This window comes from Microcaecilia unicolor, chromosome 1, assembly GCF_901765095.1.
Source record: "Microcaecilia unicolor chromosome 1, aMicUni1.1, whole genome shotgun sequence".
NCBI lineage: Eukaryota > Metazoa > Chordata > Amphibia > Gymnophiona > Siphonopidae > Microcaecilia > Microcaecilia unicolor.
The window spans coordinates 211,822,288-211,841,908 of NC_044031.1; the positions used below are offsets into that span (position 1 = coordinate 211,822,288).

The following is a 19,621-nucleotide window of genomic DNA, read 5'->3' on the forward strand; positions in this document are numbered from 1 at the left end:
ACTGAATTCCCGTTTGTATCCTTCCCGCACCACGTCGAGGACCCATTGGTCTGAGGTTACCTTAACCCACTCTGGGAGAAACAGAGAGAGAGCCGTCACCCTATCTGCTCCTCCACAGAACGGGCCAGCGCCCCTTCATTGGGAGGTGCAAGGAGCGGCTCCCTGACAAGTGGCGGCTCCTGCAGCTCACTTTTCACTGTGAAAGGAAGATCTTTGCTAAAAACGAGGACACTGAAAAGACCCCAAAACCCATCCCAGGCAATATCGGCGTACCTCCCAAAAACGGGATTTAGAGGGTCTCTGTCTTGAAGCAGGCTTAGGCTTATCTTCAGGAAGACGCTGGGATTTGGAATCCCCCAAATCCTTAATTTTCTTTAAGTCTTCCCCAAACAACAGCTTACCTCGAAAAGGCAAACGTATGAGGCGTTGTTTGGAGGCCATGTCAGCTGCCCAAAGACGAAGCCACAACATTCTCGAGAGGAAACAACTAGAGCCATAAACTTGGCTGAAGAACGAACCAAGTCATAAAGGGCGTCTGCTAAATAAGCTAGACCTACTTCCATGTGAGAAAAAGCCAGAGACCCAGCTCCATCTGTCTCCTAAAGAAAATCCTGACCAGAGTGGACCCAACTAAGACAGGCTCTAGCCACATAAGAGCTACATACGGAAGTCTGAAGCGCCAATGAGGCCACTTCAAAAGTGTGCTTTAAGGAAGCTTCCAGACGTCTGCCTTGCATGTCCTTGAGTGCTACTCCACCCTCAACTGGTAAAGTAGTCTTCTTAGTGACTGCTGACACTAGGGCATCCACCTTAGGGAGGGTCAATTGCTCCGACCGAACTGGAGCAACCGGATAAAGACAAGACATGGCCTTGACCACTTTAAGAGCGCCATCTGGGTCTGACCACTGGGCTGAAATTAACTCGTCAATGGCCTCATGCATCGGAAAAGCCCTTGCCGGGCAACTAGTACTGGCCATCTTCGGGTCTGGGTCGTCAATATTTAAAGCTTCTAAGGCCTGCGAAATGAGAGAGGACAATTCATCTTTGTGAAAAAGGCGAACCACAGAAGGATCATCTGCCTGTTCCTGAGGGAGGTCAATGTCCTTTAAATCTTCCATGGCCATCTGTCTCCAAGACCCCTCAGAGGGAGCTATGACAGATGTCGCCGCAGATATGGGAACCAAGGACCCCTCCTCAGGAATAGGAGCGATCCTTTGTCTCTTCAGAGTAGCCCCCTCCTCAGGAGAGGACCCCAAAAGACTTTTCTCACCCCCACAAGCTGCACAAGGCCTGGAGGAGAGGGCTGAGCTAGACAAGGGAAGGGCCCGCTTCAGAACATAGGCCTGATGCATCAAAACAACAAATTCTGGCGAAAAGAAATCCCCTTGAGCCGAAGGTGCTGGACTCTGCCCTTGCGAAGGCGCCACTGTTTCACCCCCCCCCCCCCCCCCGACAACGGCCCGCCAGAAGGGGAAACAGAGAAGGCAAGAACCGCCGCCAGAACTCTGCAAAATGGTGCGCGGCACCTGCGATTCAGCACAGGAAAACACACGCCAACATGGAAGAGCCCTTTGCCCCAGGCACTTCAGCGCTACAGAATCCCACCGCTTCCCACAGCGGGAACAGCGTTTCACTATTTCTGCCACCATCCCACCCTGCTGGGATAAAAATTAACACAATGCCGGCAATTACCAGCTGAGTCTGAAAAAGCGCGGGGTCGCACAGCAGGAGCCGAGGAAAAAACGCTCCGGCTCTAACCGCAGCAGAAACCAGACAGGCACCGAATTGCTCTCAGCTCTCAATTTTTTTTTTTTTTTTTAGTGAGGAGGCAGAGAGAGCAGAAAAAAAAGAGAGACAGGAAGCCTGTCAGGAGAGTATGGGGTGAGGCAAGGACCTAGCAGTAAGTATGCCTCTAAAGCTGACACCTTCAGTCAGTCACCCCCCCAGACTCAACTGGCCAGTGGTCCAGGCGCACCCTCAGTGGCCTTGAATCCAGGAGCTGGAGAGAAGCAGTGTTGCCAGGTGGGCGGTTTTACCGCCCAATTGGGCGGTTTTCCGCACCCCGCCGCGGGAAATTTTTGCCCGCGGCGGGTTGCGGTTTTTTGGGCGGTTTTTTAGGCTTCCGGGCGGCTTTTTGATTTTTTTCGGCCGCGGGGGGCGGGGTTAGTGACGTTTTTGGGCGGGGTTAGTGACTTTTGGGCGGGGCCGATGACGTGGGAGGCGGGGCCGATGACGTGGGAGGCGGGGCCGATGACGGGGAGGCGGGGCTGATGACAGGGAGGCGGGCCCGATGACGTGGGAGGCGGGGCCGATGACGGGGAGGCGGGCCCGATGACGTGGGAGGCGGGGCCGGTGACGGCGGGGGCGGGGCCGGTGACGCGGGGGTGGGGGTGTCAGGGGCGGGGTTTGTGTTTGGGCGGGTTTTGGGCTGGTTTCTGGCCCGGATTGGGCTGGAAAAAAAATTTCTACCTGGCAACCCTGGAGAGAAGCCGTCCACCACCTGCTGCAGATAAAGATATACTAACTGATGTAGAGGTTGGCCGTCTAGTATTACTCCCACCAGTTCTGTTTATCTCTATCTCCACCTCGGGGGTGGGGCCAGAGCCAGAGGTGGGGGGGGGCACATTTTAGTCTGCCGCCCCACCGCTTCCCCCCCCCCCCCCCTGCAAAAACAAATCTTTGCTGGCAGGGTCCCCAACCCCTGCCGGCTGAAGCCTTCTTCAGCGCCGGTCTCCGGCGCAGCCACGTTCGCTGCCCTGCTCTTTCTTCTTGCTGACGTCCTCCTGTGCACGCTCCTTTACATGAAACTCAGCATGCAAAGGTCAGCAAGAAGAAAGAGCAGCGCAGCGAACGTGGCTAGACCGGTGCTGAAGAAGGCTTCGGCTGGCGGGGGTTGGGGACCCCCGCCAGCCAAACCAGGGGCCCGAATGAAATTTGTGGGGGCCCAGGCTCCTGTGGCCCCACCTAGCTATGCCCCTGCTCCACCTGCTGGTAGATGGACACAACCCACCAGTTCCTGGGTTCATCTGCTGTTTGTGACAAGGAACTATCAATTATTCTTTTGTTATTTCTTTGCAGTTTTTTCTTCTCTAAATTTTAATATTGTGGTATTCATTCATTTGGACATAACTGAGGCTGAGCTCACATTATCCCAACAAATCATAAAAAAAAATGTAAAGAAACACAGAAAATGATGAAGTCTACTCATCCATACAATCCTTTCTTCTCTTTCAGAGATCCTCTGTGCTGTACCTGCTGGGAGATGGGTAAAAATTCACCACCCATTCTGAAAATAAATACTTCATTACAATAGTCTACCCTCCTTCATCTTCATTCTATGGCCCTTCATTCCAGAGCTTCCTTTCAAACAGAGGCCTTCTCTCTGCATGTTTATACCACAAAGGTATTTAAATATTCTCATCATGCCTTTCTTCCGAAGTATACAAATTTATACCTTTAAGTGTATCCCCATATGCTTTATTATGAAGACTACTGATCATTTTAGTAGCCACCCTCTGAACTAATTCCATCTCCTATATAATAATTCTCACCTCCAACGTTCTGAGGCTGCCTGGAACAGTGGTCTACTAGGTGCAGTAGATCAGTGACGTCATGCATCCCACTGACTGGCTGTGCCTCGGGTGAAGTCACCAGCCCGACGCACAACAAACCGCGACCCAGACAGCAGCAAACAGCGGCCCAGGCAGGGGGAGGAGCGTGTTTTCCTACTCCTCCCCCTGCCTGAATCGGACGAAGAGGGAGGGCAGCGAGCGAGTGACCCAGCCAGTAGACCCAGCCAGTACCAGTCAGCGACCAAGGCAGGGGGAGGAGTCGCAGCCCTCATCCCCATTCACTCAAAACGAAGCAAGCAAACGAAGACGAAGAGGGAGGGCGGCGAGCGAGTGACCCAGCCAGCAGCAGAAACAGTCAGCGACCCAGGCAGGGGGAGGAGTAGGGAAACACACGGAGCATGTTTCCCTACTCCTCCCCCTGCCTATGAATCAGACGAAGAGGGAGGGCAGCGAGCGAGTGACCCAGCCAGCACCAAACAGTCAGCGACCCAGGCAGGGGGAGGAGGCGCAGCCCTCATCCCCGTTCACTCAAAACAAAGCAAGCAGACGAAGAGGGAGGGCGGAACACCTGAAAATCTTTTCTTTCCAATGTTTCTCTAAGAAAGAAAGATTCAAGGTCCTAGGACGAAAAAAGCACTGCAGGTGAGCAGGAAGCCCTCTTTCATTGGTTTCTGCTAACTGCAAAGCAGGACTTCAGAATCACAACTCTCAGGGGAGCGGAGGGGCTAACGAAAGAGCAACAGAGCCATAAAACCAAGAAATATGTGCTGCACTTGGAGCGTAACGAAAGGAGAACAGCTAAGGGTGAGGGCTGAGGACCCTGCAACTGGGAGACAGACTGCAGTGGGGACCCTGGCACATACTCTCATTCTCACACACACACTCGCACCGAGTCTCACTCTCTCTGTCACACACACACTCGCACATTCACTCTCTCTCACACAGTCACTCTCACACACACACTCTCAAACATACACACTCCGAGGAAAACCTTGCTAGCGCCCGTTTCCTTTAAAACAGACACAGGCCTTTTTTACTAGTTTATATATATATATATATATATATATATATATATATATATATATATATATATATATATCTTTTTCAGGAAAGCAAAGATGCAACTGGAAGAAAAAATAGAACTGAGTGAGGGAACAAGACTTTCTTTTAGATACAATAGTGGGTTCCTCTTGAGTGCAGCCTCCAGAAAAACAGTTGCAAAAACACAGAACCATTAATAATTATAATCTATGTTAAGCAAGTGACTTCCCCTAAAACATACAGCACTACTATAGAAATGCTAAATAGTAGTAGTAGTAGTATACAAAGGTCTTCCCTACACTGTAATTATATCTTCAGCAAATCAGCATGAATTAAGCACCACCTGAGCTTTGCACTGTTACACTATCCCATGCAACAGACATGCAATCCATACAGTACAAATTTAAGATACATCCTTTCCAAAGTGAAGTACAGTCAAAGAATATTGTCTAAGACTGGCTCCCTTGCTCATCTGCATGAAGTATAAGATCTTGCTAATTGCCTATAAATCTCTTCACTCAGGCCAACCAGAGTATTTGGCCAATATGCTTATCCCTTCCTTTCCATTAAGGACATTAAGATCATTAATCAGAGTCATTTATGGGCTCATTTTCGAAAGAGGACGCCCATCTTTCAACATAAATCGGAAGATGGACATCCATCTCACAGGGTCGTCCAAATCGGTATAATCGAAAGCCAATTTTGGACGTCCCCAACTGCTTTCCATCGCAGGGACGGCTAAAGTTCAAGGGGCGTATCGGAGGCATAGCGAAGGCGGGACATGGGCATGCCTAACACTAGGCCGTCCTCGACCCTAATCGAAAGAAACAAGGACGTCCCTGACAAACACTTGGACGACTTTACCTGGTCTTGTTTTTCTTACTACCAAGGCACAAAAATGTGCCCGAAATGACCACATGACCACCAGAAAGAATCAGAGATGATCTCCCCTTACTCCCCCAGTGATCACTATCCCCCTCCCACCCTCAAAAAATCTCTTTCAAAATATTGATTGCCAGCCTCTATGCTATACTCAGGTCCATCACAACAGTATGCAGGTCCCTAGAGCAGTTTAGTGGGTGCAGTGCACTTCAGGCAGGCGGATCCAGGCTCATCCCCCCTTACCGGTTACGTTTGTGGAGGAACAGCGAGCCCTCCAAAACCCACCTTTGCAAGTGAAAATGAAAGAAACCAACACAGAGATCTCTCATGGCCTCTTATCAAACCGCTCTGGCAGTCCCTAGTGCGATAATGCAGAGAAAGCCCATTCACTTGAATGGGCTTTGTCTGCATTGCCGTGCAGGAACTGCTAGCAGATGCCCTTAATCTATGGCTATATCTTCCCCTCTCCTCTGCAACTGCGAGGTACCTCTTCTGCTGGAGGTCCGCACAGTCTTCGGTTACTGGTCAGACACCTGCAATCAGAATTCTCTTTGCTCTCCTTGAACTTACCAAACTAATCCTCAAGGGTAGACTCTGAATTGTTCTGTCACCTCAGACTCCTTCAGCCCTCTTCATAGACCTGTTGGGACTGGGAGACAGACCTCAAATACAACGAACACTTCCTATCCTGTTGCTAGAGCACCTTAACCCTCAAGACGCCCTCATCAGACCCTACTTGTTTCCCTCGAGTTCCAGAAAGGGATACGGAAGATGGGATATGGAAGGATATACTCCTCCTCCAAACACAGGGCTGTACTCACATATTACATCCTCCTTAAAGTGATGTGAATACGCACATCTACTATTACCACTAGTAGAAGGGGAATTTATATTTTATATGGCAGTGTTCATCTTCTGCATGAAGGGTTTACATGATAGGACAAAGCTCAAACTATTTTACCAAATTATTAAGCAGTTACCCAGAAAATTTAACCATTTTCATCTGTGGGCAATAGTGCATTTCATTCGTGCTACAAACGGGCAAGTTTGGGGGGTTGGGGTGGGTGAAGCCAGAAAGCCACATGCTTAGATTTTAATTGGAATCCCTGCATGTACTTTCTAGTGCTGACTGCATGACTGATCTGGATCAGTAGAAGTGGCAAGTGTTTCAAAGGGAGGGTTGGAGAGAGGTCAGACACTGCTTGGAAGGGGACAGACATTGGAAGGAAGGGCCAGGAGAGAAGGGAAAGATGCTGGAAGGGTCAGGCAATGGATGGAAGAGTTAGAGAGAAGGGACAAATACTGAAAGGAAGGTGGGAGAGAAGGGACAGACACTAGAAGACAGGATCAGAGAGAAGGTGGAAAGAGAGGGGCAGACACTGAATGGAAGGGGGCAGAGAAAGAGGGCACATGCAGGATAGAAGGGGGAGAGAGGGCGCAGATGCTGGATGGAAGGAGATACATCTCTAAAGGTGTTAAGTGAGGGCAGATGCTGGCTTTGAAGAGGGGGAAGAGATGATACTAGATCCGGTAGGAAGGAAAAAGGAATGCTGTAGAATGCTGGGCATGGGGTGAGTAGGAAAACGAGGGCAATGGTCAGAGTAAGAAAACAAAGAGGGGTACTGGACATTGGTCAGGGATGAGGACAGAGGTCAGAGTATGCTGGACATGGGAAGAGCAGGGATATAGGAGAGATGCTGGCATGGAAAAGGGTGAGAGACACGGAGGGATGCTGAATACGAGGGAGAGTAGGGTGAATGGGAGAGATGCTGGATGGTGGTGAAAGAAAGAGGACATCCTGAATGGAAGGGAAGCTGAAAGAGCGAGAGATGACACTAGTCAGAGGAGTAAAAATAAAGAGAGGGCACTGTACAGAAGGGAGGAAAGAAAAAGAGAAGGTGCTGAAAGAAAACTAGGGAATAAAAGGTTGAAGAATGGGAGGCTGGGTGAGGGAGATAAAAAAAACTGTAGTTAGATGTGGTGAAAAAGAAAGAAAGTAAGACTGAATAGTAAGAATGAATTAAGTCTGGGTAGTTAGAGAGACAGACAAATAAATTAAAAAAAGGTGAAAGTAAAAGAACAAAGTCAGAGATGGATATAAGAGAGAAGTGAAGAAGACAGGAAGGGAGACAAGTGGCAGATGGACTGGAAATCTTGTAATGAACGTTAAGAAATAAGAGGAAAGCAGAAACTGAAGGTTAGGACAAACAAGATTGGGAAAAAAACAAATAAAACCACCAAACAAAAGTAGAAAGAAGAATTTTATACTTAATTCACTGATTGGAAAAGGATAATTTTACAGTAAGTTTACACTGCTTTCTTTATATTTTGCAGTGAAAGATGCTGTTTTTCTGTCTCTAGTACTGCTCTGCATGCAGAGAGTAGCTTTTTGAGGTTTATGTTTAATTTTTGTCTACACGTTCATGGTGGAGTGGAGGAGTAGCCTAGTGGTTAGTGCAGTGGACTTTGATCCTGGGGAACTGAGTTTGATTCCCACTGCAGCTCCTTGTGACTATGGGCAAGTCACTTAACCCTCCATTGCCCCTGGTACAAAATAAGTACCTGAATATACGTAAACCGCTTTGAATGAGAAAGGAGTGGAGGAGTGGCCTAGTGGTTAGGGTGGTGGACTTTGGTCCTGGGGAACTGAGTTCAATTCCCACTTCAGGCACAGGCAGCTCCTTGTGACTCTGGGCAAGTCACTTAACCCTCCATTACCCCAGGTACAAATTAAGTACCTGTATACAATATGTAAACCACATTGAGCCTGCCATGAGTGGGAAAGCGCGGGGTACAAATGTAACAATAAAAAAAAAAGGCGGTATATCAAGTCCCATTTCCTTTTTAAGGTTGTAGTCACTTATTCTGTACTTGGCAAAGGGTCTCTGTGTTCAATGTTTGTGACCGAGGCCAGGTACTGCATGGAGTTTCTATTTAAGCATGTGTAATAATTCAGCTTCCCAACATATTGATGTTCTAGTTCCCACTGCAGTATTTCCTGTGTTACATTTTTCTAAAGAAGGTCTTTGTTGCGTTACTTCTGTAAATAATGGTGCTACGGTAAAGTAGATTATAAAGGTTCTGAGTAACTTTTGTAGGCTTTGTATTACAGGTACAGTGGAGTCTTGTTAATCCAGCCATCTGGCTTATCCAGTAGAACCCCTATGATGTCAATGTAGCTTTTTCACCTACTTTCCTTGTCTCTCTTTCACTGGAGGGGCAGCACCTACTTCTGTTTGGCTTTGCTTCCGAGACTTGTCTTTCACTGCAGCACTTGAAATGCATATCTTCTATGCATTTTCAATGTATTATGTGTGATCCAACTTTATCTGACAATGAGTCATCTGTTTACATTGGATAATCGAGACTCTACTGTACTTTATAATATGCTTGGAACAACATACCTTGTTCTCTGTGCCTTGGCAGAGTACAGGAGTGTTCCTGGAACATTGCTACTAATTGGGTTTCTGGCAGGTACTTATGACTGGCTGAGCCATTGTTGAAAGCAGGATACTGGGCTAGATGGACCACTGGTCTGACCTAGTATGGCTATTCGTATGTCCTGCTGCTCGTGTCACCAGAATAGTAGCTAAAGAGTGGAGTGCTGGAGCTATTGAAGCACAGAAGGACCAGCTCCAGTAGCATCAGTGCTGTACTCTTCAGTTATGATCCTGACAACACTAGCAATTATAACTATAGTTTATTTGTGTTTGCTATACCGCCATTAACTAACTCGCAGATCACAGCTGTATACAACTCTAAAAACAAAGAAAGCAGAAAAGAACTACAAAAATTGACAGGATAGTGTTCCGTGATATCATTCAAGAAGCAATCACACACACAGTAAAAGGCAGGGGAAAAAAGGGGATATTGCAGGAACCAGGTAGGAAACAGTAAAGCCTTATGCGAAACTAAATGTTTGCTGAACCAGCCAAGTTTTGAGCATTGTTCTGAATTTTATTTAAATGACAGTTCAGAACGATTGAGAGAGAAATAGAATTCCAGAGGAAAGGGGCAACAAAGAAGAAAGCCCTATGCACAGTAGACTCCAATTGTTCAGAACGGGGACTAGGAAGATAAAATCGGTGGTCGTTTATAGAACGAAGAAGACGTGCTGGGGAATAAGGAATAGTAAGGTTAGAGAGATATGGGGGGGGGGGGAGGAGAGGGGTGTCCCAAACAATAAGCTTTAAAATTTGAGTGTGAGAGATTTTTGGGTTTTTTTTTTTTACAATTTACTAGTAAAAAAGGCCCGTTTCCGTAACAAATGAAACGGGCGCTAGCAAGGTTTTCCTCGGAATGTGTATGTTTGAGAGTGTGTGTGTGAGAGTGACTGTGCGAGTGTGTGTGTGACAGTGAGGCTGTGTGAGAGTGTGTGTGTGTGAGATTGAGAGTGTGCAGCAGCAGCAGCAGGGGCCCCCCTCCTTCCCCCGTCATCCCCCTCCCCCCTGTCTTCCCCTCCCCCTCTTCCTCCCCTCCCAGCTTCAGGGTCGTAGTCCCCTCTCCCTCTGCTTTTCAGGGTCGTGGCCCCCCTCCTTCCCTCCCTCCCACGTTCAGGGTCCCTCCCTCCCACTCCCACATTCAGGCTGGTTCCCTCCCTCCCACGTTCAGGCTGGTTGGCTGGCTCGCTCCCTCCCTCCCACCCTCCGATGTTCAGGCTGCCTGTCTGTCTCCCTCCCTCGCAATGAAACAGGCGCTAGGAAAATGATTCTGTAATTGCAATTATGTTGTTAAGGGAACCATTACCAAAAATCGGGGTATATAAGAAGTTATATCTTTTTTTTGGAGATTTATGTATAGTATTTTTAGACAGTGTGTATTTAAGAAACAGTCTGTGTGTTTGTGATACATTAAAAGAGAGAGTGTTTGTGTCTCAAAGAGAGACAAAGAGTGTGTGTGTGAGAGAGAGAAAGTGTATGTGAGAGATGGAGTGTGTGTGTCAGAGAGAGAGGAGAGAGAGAGAGAATGTGTTTGTGTGAGAGAGAAAGAGTGTGTGTGAGAGCCAGATTGCCTTTGTGTCTGAGAGGGTGTTTGAGACAGAGAGACTGTATGTGTGTGTGTGTGTGTGACAGAGAGATGGAGTGTGATAGACAGAGAGTGTGTCAGAGAGAGTGTATGTGAAAGACAGAGTGAGTGTTTGCCCCCTCCCCCAGGATCACCTTCCACCCCCCCCCCCTTTATGGTCTCTTGACCCCCTTCCACCCTATGTCTGCTTAAAAAGTAATTTTAATCACCTATTTGGCAATGTGTAAAATATTGCATTGCATTCCATCTGTATATATATATATATATATATAATCAGATGGAATTGCAAAATCATTTTTTAATATGCTATTGGAACTTACCTAGCCCGAGTTTTAGAGTCTCTGAAGGTGGAAAAGGGAGCGGGTCTTCTCAGCAAGGACTGCCTCATGACAGCCCCCTCCCACTTGGGTCGGGACATGACCAGCTGTGAATTCCTTGTCCTGAACTGTCCCGAACTGTCCCGGGCTTCCAGTAAAGCCTTTCTTAATCGGGCGGATTTCTGCGTGTCGCCATCTTCCTAAGTCGCTGCCTTTTTTTCTTTCCCGGAATTATCAGAGTCACTGGGGGGCAGCAACAGCAGCATCTAGGAAGTGAAAGCGACCGAGGCTCTGACAGCTCCCCGCTGTCGGGATCTCTGGCACTGCCAGGCAGAGCCCGCCCCAATCACTGCCTTCCGCCCTCCTCATTTACCAAGGTGTTCTTTTTAATGAATCATTTGTAAAGACATCGCCTTTTCATTTTCTTGTTTTCCTAACAAATGCAATGATGCAAGTTAGGATTTTTTGTTCCCAAGTGATTGTCAGCAATCCCAGGGTGCACAAACTGCTTAAAATAAGCACCTCTTTCTTGCAGGTCGTTCTCATATTTTCCGTGATGCGTCTGACGTTACGCTTCGTCGCATAGCAACGGGTGAGCGATGCGATTCGTTGAGTGTCAGTGCTCCGCCCTCAACGTCATCACATTGTGACGCGAGGGCGGGGCAGACACTCATGGAGAAACAGCGATCTACACAACTACAAATTTAGAACGTTTGGAGACTTGTGGCTTCATTAGAACGTTGAAGGTGTGTTTTTTTTTTAAATTTATCATTTTACTTAATTACATTCACATTAGCACATAAATGTAAGGAAATACAGAAATTAATATAAAAAGGAAAACATTTTCTCCTCTCTCAACAATATATATTTACATAATTGCCCACAATTGGAAGATCCAAGATCAGGAAAACAATCTTAAAGAAAATAAGAAAAACTCAAAATGGTTAATCTTACACTTCACATTTTCTGAGGGAGGAAGGTTAATCAGTTATTGCAGCCGGTACAGTGATAACTGAAGGAAGTTGCTGCAGAGCATTCTTCATCTGTTTCCACAAACTCTTATAATTTCTTAGGTTCAAACAAATAAGTAATAAGGAAATAAAACAATTACAAGGGAATCACGCTAGGAAGGTCCCACCTAGGGCAATGATTCCTGGCTTAAAAGCCAAGACTTCACACCTCCCAGTCTGCGATTCCCTTGATGTGTCAGGAAATATATGAATCTTTGAACCCAAATAACTATCAACCATGTATCAGAAATACAATTTCAAAACATTGTTCCTATCTAAATCAAAGACAAAAGTCACTAATAATATAACTCTATCTATAACTTCTAAATTTTCCAAAATGTCTGTTAAACTTACATCTCTTTTCTCTGATAAAGAAGATTTATAAAGGAAATATAATTTTAGTCACCAATAGGTGGCTATCAGAAGGTATTAGCAAAGTATCAGAGAAATATTTCTTCAAGAATTCAGTAGCTGATATATAGGATATTATAGGTAAATTTATCATTCTCAAGTTCTTTTCCCTTAATTGGTTCTCCAGAAATTCCAATTTTTACAAAAAAAGATACTATTCTTCATTACCAAATTGTCTGATTTTCATAGAGAAACCATTTCCATAATCAAAGTCTCTATTTTTATATCTTGGACTTCCACTTTGTTAGATAGGTATTAATATAAATTCTTTAACTCACATAGTGAAAAATTTTAAACATCTGAAGAAGAGAGTTATTCACATTCTGCTGCAGTTCCTATAGTACGTCCATTATGACATTATTGGCTTCACCAAGTCCAATTTCTCCACAGAAACCGCTCCAGATATCTTCGGGGGGGGGGGGGGGGGAGAGCTCACTCTCCAATCCCCCAGTTGGTTTATTATCCGAGTCGATGCTGCGCTAGGACCTCCTCGGGTCACATGAAAATCCTAACCCACTTCGGGCGTTTCCATTATTGACCTCCATAGCGAAGCAATACGGTTTCCGGGTCTTGGAGGGGTCGTGCCAACAGGGGGACTCAAAGTCACTCCCTCTCCACTGAGATTCAGCAATAAAGCCTTGCTGTTCCCCGAAGCAGGAACCAATATCCCCGACGTTATGACCCCGAATCTCTCCAAAATAGACTGAGAAGTGGTGGGAACCCCAGCCATGTTCAAGGAGGACAACACCATGGCTTTGCCTTTTCTCTTCCCCATTCTCTGGGGAGCGCGCCTTCTTCTTCAGGCATTCTGGTGTAAAACGGGAACTCAACTAATGTACGTCCTCCCTCAACGCCTTGGATCCTCCAGGTTGGGACACTGTCTGGTTTCTCCTCAGAGGCCTGTCTGATATGGGTAACCCTACAGCATTGCCCTCTGAGTCATTGAAACACGGAAGCCCCTCCACCACTTACAAGGTGGTGTCCCTTCGGAGGGGTGGAGGTGCGTTTTATATAGAGAGATTTCAATTAATTATTTAAAAAGAGTACACTTGTCATGAAATACAGCCAATAAATCATCAATGTTGAAATTCACTTTACAACCAACTTAATACCAAAAGAAGAAAGGAAAAAAAGATAATGGTGGAACTTCCACCCTAAGAGGAAATATTTTCTCTTAAAATAGTTATAATACAATATTAAGTTTAAACATTTCCGCTTTCTCAGACCACTATAACTTGGTTGGGGGGCGATAATGAATAGAGAAGATTGTATATCATATAACATTCCAAACTCAGCTATGTAATTTAACCTCTAGATAATTATCTAAGATGTTTTTTCAATTGTTTCATATCTAGAAAGGATTTGAGCTGATCTGCTGAATAAAAAACATATTTAGTCATATCAAATTTAACTATACACTTACATGGGTAAGCTAAGGAAAAGGACCCTCCCACTTCTATAGTCCTTTTCTTCATAGTTAGGAAAGCTTTCATTTTCTGTTGTGTTTGTTTTGTTACATCTGGAAATATCCACACTTTTTCACCTCCAAAGAGGGTATTAGCATTCTTAGTCTCATAACAGAGTTGAGATCGTGTTCAAACACAAAATGATACAATCAATGTAATCCTTTCTGTAAAATCATCTAATGATTGTTCCAGTAATTCAGATATATTGATCAAGATCTACTTTTGCTGCGTCTCCAGTTTTTCCATCCTCTTTCCTTGGGTCAGTAATATAATTTATTTATAGGAGGCATAGCTTCATAAGGTATTTTTAAAGTTTCATTTAAATATCTCTTAAATAGTTGTAATGGGGAATTCCCAGGAAGTCTGGGGAAATTCAAAAGACGCAAATTCAGACGATGGTTAAAATTCTCTAGCTGCTCAATTTTGACGTAAATCAGTATTATCTTTTACCATTGTAATTTTAAATTCTTGTAGTTGTTCAACATCTTTTTGCATTTTTACAACTTTTGCTGCTAGATCTGATTTAACTGAATCTACTATAGATTTCAATTCTTCAAACTTTTGATTAAGAGTAATAACTTCACCTGATGATTTTTGCAGTGTTTGATCCATGTTATTCAGTTTTAGCCAGCCTCTGGTATTTTCTCCGAGGTTTTAACCTCAGATCTTGGTGTCTTTTGCATCAACTCTAGGCCCTCATTCGGCAACTCTTCCTCCACTCTTCCAGTGGTTTCTTGAGTTGTCTCAAGAGCTGCAGTCGTTGCCGGACATGGAGGAGACAATAAAGTTGGGGGTGATAGAGAAATTTCCTCTCCTCATGGGGATTCGCCTTCTCTGGTCCTCCCCGCTATAGGATCCATTTCTCTCAGCGTTTGGGAGGTGGTGGTGAGGAATCATTCAATACTCGGCTGGATAGGTGAGGAGGTAGTGAGGGGAGAGGACACCGATCTGACCAGCCCATTTCGTTTGGTATGTGGCATAACTTCAAGGAAATATCGAACCCAGCTTAGCAGAAGCGTTTCACAGACCATCCATCTATGCCGCCATCTTGACACTCCCCCCGTGAGTGTGAGAGTTTTAAAAATGATCCGTTGATCAACTGGGAGCCAATGTGACTTGAGAAAGAGAGGAGAGACGTTATCATATTTTTGGGCATGGTGAAGCAACTTGAGCACAGTACATTGGAGAGTCTGGAGTTTAAGTAAACAAAAGCAGCCAAGGTAGATAATATTACAATAATCTAGCTTGGTAATGAGGAGAGAGGATCACAGCATGAAAAGTGTCATTATGAAAGAATCTACGAACCGAGCAAAGTTGGCGAAGAATGAAAAAGCCTGTTTTACATAACCCAGAAATTTGTTAAGAAAAATTTAGTTGATAGTCAAGAGTTACACCAAGATACCTGAAAGAACTAGCAGAAGCACAGTATGAATTGACTGAATTGCAATTATGTGCTAAAGAACTAATGTGGGGTGAGGAGGCTCCAAGTTAAACAGTGTGAATGGTAATTGACTGCAAATTATTTGTTTCATAGTTCAGGAACAATTCTGTGAAAATGTTATGGTAATTCATAAATTTGTGTTACTGAGTCTGCATACTTAGATGGAAGCTGCCACTGTGATTATTAGCTAACTGTGACAAAAAGACAACATCAATATTTCTAACGTGTAATGCCTTACTCCACTACCAGGGAGTATACACATGCTCGTACTATTTCCTGTGGTTTCCAACTTGACTTCCACTTGTGTGATCGCTGCTGGCGCCTATTTTACAAAAGTTTGCTCCCGACCATAAAACCTAGCTACGCCTCTGCTTCGAAGCAGACTGCAGGCAGCATATGTGCAACGCTGCCACTGCTGGGGACCAACTGAAGATCATTTTTAAAGTAGACCGACATGTGGGGGGTGATGTTGAATCCCGGGTGGAAGGAAAGATGCTGGATCGTGCTGAGGACAGGGGTCGGAAGAGAGCAGAAGAGACTTTGGGGGAGACACGAGATGCTACAATGTGATTTAATTTCTTAACTGTGATTTTTTTTTCAATCGCGATTAATAATTAATGCAAGACCAACAAAGAAGTTTGCAATAAATTTTTTTTTTTTATACAAAGAGTCAAGAGACACAAGTTACAATCTTAATCAAGATTATGTTAGCTACAAAACAGGTTAAGACAAATAACATACAGACTAATATTCAGCTATCAGCAGTAAGCGATTTTTTGGCTGCCACTGGCTTATTCCCAGATATTCAATGCCAGACCATCTGCAGGCACTGGCATTAAATATCCACGAAGACATGCAGGCTCACTTTCAAAAGAGAAAAACATCCAAAAAGTGACAAGTCTGCATTTGGATGTTTATCTCACAAAGACAATCAAATCAGTATTTTCAAAACCTATTTTTAGACGTCTTTCTCTGAAGTCCATCAGAAGGACGTCTAAACCTCAAGGGGGCATGCTAGGGGTGTGTTCAAGGCGGGACTTGGGAGTTCCTAAGACTTAGGCATCTTTCAGCCATAATGGAACAAAACAAAAACATCCAAGACTAAAATTTAGATGTTTTGAGCTAGACCTGTTTTTATAACGAATAGCTGCAGTGGGGAATTGAACCCACTTCCCCAGGATCAAAGTCTGCTGCACTAACCACTATGCTACTACTCTACTCCACAAAAGAGGTGCCCCAAATGACCAGATGACCACTGAAGGGAATTGGGGATCACCTCCCCTAACTCCCCCAAATCACAAAACATTTTTCCAAACAGCATTTTCAAAAGGGAGAAAAAAAAAGAGACTTTTTTTTTTGTAGAAAATGACCTTTCCTGTTCTGATTTTGGACATTTTCCAAAAACGTCCAAATTCAGACTTAGACAAGCAGTGGGAATTGAACCCATGCTGCCAGGATCAAAGCCCACTGCACTAACCATTAAGCCACTCCTCCTCTGTTTTGGACGTCTTTTGTTTGAAAATGGACAAAAAAAAAAAAAAGGACGTCCAAATCACAAGACGTCCATAGCATTTTTGAACACAAAAGACGTCTATCTTTTTTGAAAATGACCTTCTAGCCTGTTCAGAATTTGGATGAATTCTGATTTAGACATTCTATCGAAAATGCCCCTCATGGCCAGCTAACATTTATGTAGTTAAGTGCTGAATATTGCACTCAACCGCTTAAACACAGGCCAGCTTTTTATGCAGTGCAATTTATGCCATTACCTTATGTGGTAAAGTGCTGAATATCGGCACTTAACCGCATAAGTGCCAACTCTGCCCCTGGACAACCCACAAAATTAGTCGGTTTCAGCTTAGGTGCTAACTGCAGATATTCAGCAAGACCAGGACTTTTTTTGAGGGGGTACTGAGTACCGGCACCTTTTCCACTGTCTGCTACAATTGACCCATGGTCCCCAAGTTTTAATGAAAGAGCTCAAGTCTCTATACACCAATCCTGCCTTGTCATAGAGTCTGTGACTGGTTGTAGGTGGCCTGGCTATTGTGGGGTGGATCCCTCAGTGATCACCCCACCCCTGAAGGATGGCCTGGCATTTGAGTACCTGCACTTTTTTTTGCTAGAAAAACGCACTTGAGCAAGACTGCTTAAAAAAAAAAAAAAAAGTTTTCAAGACTGATTTGAATGTTTTGTAACTGAACTCCAGTCTAAGATCCTGAACTATTCCAAACGAGTGGCACCAAAAAGAAAAAAAAAGTCACAGAGACGTATGGATTCAAAGCACACTGCTAAGAATTGTTAACCAATTCTCTGACATCAAGCACAGCGAGTGACTTGGGGTATATGGACTAAGTAATTTCCTAGATATGCAGGATGTGCAAAGATCATTAGTTTAAATTTCATTCTGTAGGACATTGGTAACCAGTTTTGGATGATTAATATTGTGCATGACAAAGAAATTTCATGACTATATTCTGCAAAACCTACCAACATTTTAAGGATGCCTCAGGGGACAGCTGTGGATCAAGAACAGCAATTCCTGATTTATTCAGTCTTTTTGGGAATGGGCCTCTCTCTCCTCTCACTATGTACCAGGGGACAGCTCTGGTCTAGTCTGGTATCCCTGTGCTTTTCTCCTTGAGTAGTGAGCTAAAGCTCCTGTGGGCCCCAGAATGGGGTAATCCACCTGCTATAGGTCTACATGTTCATTACCGGCCACTTCCAAGGATGAAAGGACAAGACTCCTCCCTTAACTCAGTGTTATCCCCCCCCAAACACACACCTAAAGCTTCAGTGCTATTGTGCCACTGTCTCAAAACTGACCTCCTATTTAGATTTGATTGTTCTTTCTAAAGCAGGCTCTCAAAAAGCAGCCTGATAGAAGTAGTGTCTGGAAACAGAAAGTTGAACGGGAATGTTTTGAGTATCAGAGGCATTTGGGTGGTTATCAGGAAATCATTCCTTTGTGTGGCAAGGTTGTGCTTTTGTCTGAGTGCCTGCCAAGAAAGATTCAAATTTGTGTGGCTCAAGGTACACAGATCTAAGACTGCATATGGGTGGTGCAAGCAGAAGAACTTGAGTAGCTTTGGGCATAGATGAGAGGGATGGGGTTATCATCTAACAATCCCAGTGAGGTTTGAGACGGTAAACCTATTTTTTGAACACTAAATAATATATGAATATATGCAGAAACCTCGTTCCTGAGATTTTACACGTCAGCTACATGAGGATATAATTAATACCAATTTGACTAACATATTTGTGAAAACTATATATGTTTTTATACTGTAATCCACCTAGAATTTTAAGATAGTGCATAAACTATAAATAAAATTAAATAGAATACTCGAACGTGGGGACTATAAATAAAATATTTAAACATGTCTAAACATGTGCATTGTTCTTCCAGATATTTGTATAAGTCTCTCTTCTGTTCTGGCCATATATATTGTTCTTGTTAAATATACAGAATATAGGCACACTAAAAATCTTATACCAGTAAATCCTTTCTCCACCAGATGAAACTCACCTCGAGCTCAATCGCCCGCTAATAAAACGTTATTCAGTTGCTACTTTGATGTAACAATAAAACTGCATTTTTTTTAAATCAACTTAAGTTTTCTTTTGGAATATTGGTTATTTCTTCGCAGCATGCCTCAAATAAGTTTACAATACGCTAAGGGCCGGACTTACAAAACTACCAAGTCACACGCATTCGGCTGCTCTCCCACTCACACATCATGCCAAGCAGTGCACCCCTCCCCCTACTACACGTCTCTCCTCCCCGTGGTCTGCCATCTCTTCTTCACCTCCACCATATCGTCAAACAAACTCATACCTGAGACTGCCCACCAACAATCCCGCAGCTTTCCTTCTCCCGTGCCCTATCTCTTATCATAGAACTTCTCTTCTCTCTGTATCTGACTAAGCCATCCCCTCCCCGCCTTGCCGGAAACAAGAAGTAGCGTCAAAGGAGGGCGGGACACACCGGAGAACAAGGTTGTTGCCGGGGCTGTCGCGGCCCGGGCGATGTGAAAGAACGGTAGAGACGAGAGCTGCAGCGGGAACGGGGTTCCCGTGGGAGTGTACGAGCCTCGCGGTAAACACCATCTACCTACCCAAAGCTCTCGAAGACGTCCAAGTACCGCTTCCATTCCTCCTGACCAACTTCAATAATTCAGCGCAGCCGCACTTAGGCTCACGCTGTCATAGACACGGGCCAGGCAGCCACAGAGGTTTTATGATAGGGGACGGCATGAACCTATCTGGCCCATTCTGTGGGCTGAAGCCAGTGGGCGGAGCTTGTCGCCATACTGAGTGACTCCAAAGAAACGTTCACAGACGCTATTGAAAACAATAGCAAACTTGTGAGGTTTATAATTGTTTTAGTAAACCTCCTTGATTTTGCATTTTTTCTTTTAGGTGTGGGGGGGGGTGATTTGGGAGTTTTCGA

At 44.8% G+C, this 19,621-nt stretch overlaps 1 protein-coding gene across 3 annotated transcripts in view; it reads right to left on the minus strand.

Annotated features, from left to right (window-relative positions):
• Positions 1-19,364, minus strand: part of STARD3NL (STARD3 N-terminal like) — a 123,009-nt gene extending 103,645 nt beyond the window's left edge. For 2 of the 3 annotated variants that reach the window (XM_030204002.1, XM_030203987.1), the window contains exon 1: positions 19,007-19,085. The gene's annotated coding sequence lies outside the window, so the exon portion shown is untranslated. Of the gene's footprint in view, positions 1-19,006; positions 19,086-19,286 lie in introns of those variants that run through there. The other variant, XM_030203994.1, reaches the window with a different exon arrangement.
• Between the last annotated feature and the right edge of the window lie 257 nt (positions 19,365-19,621).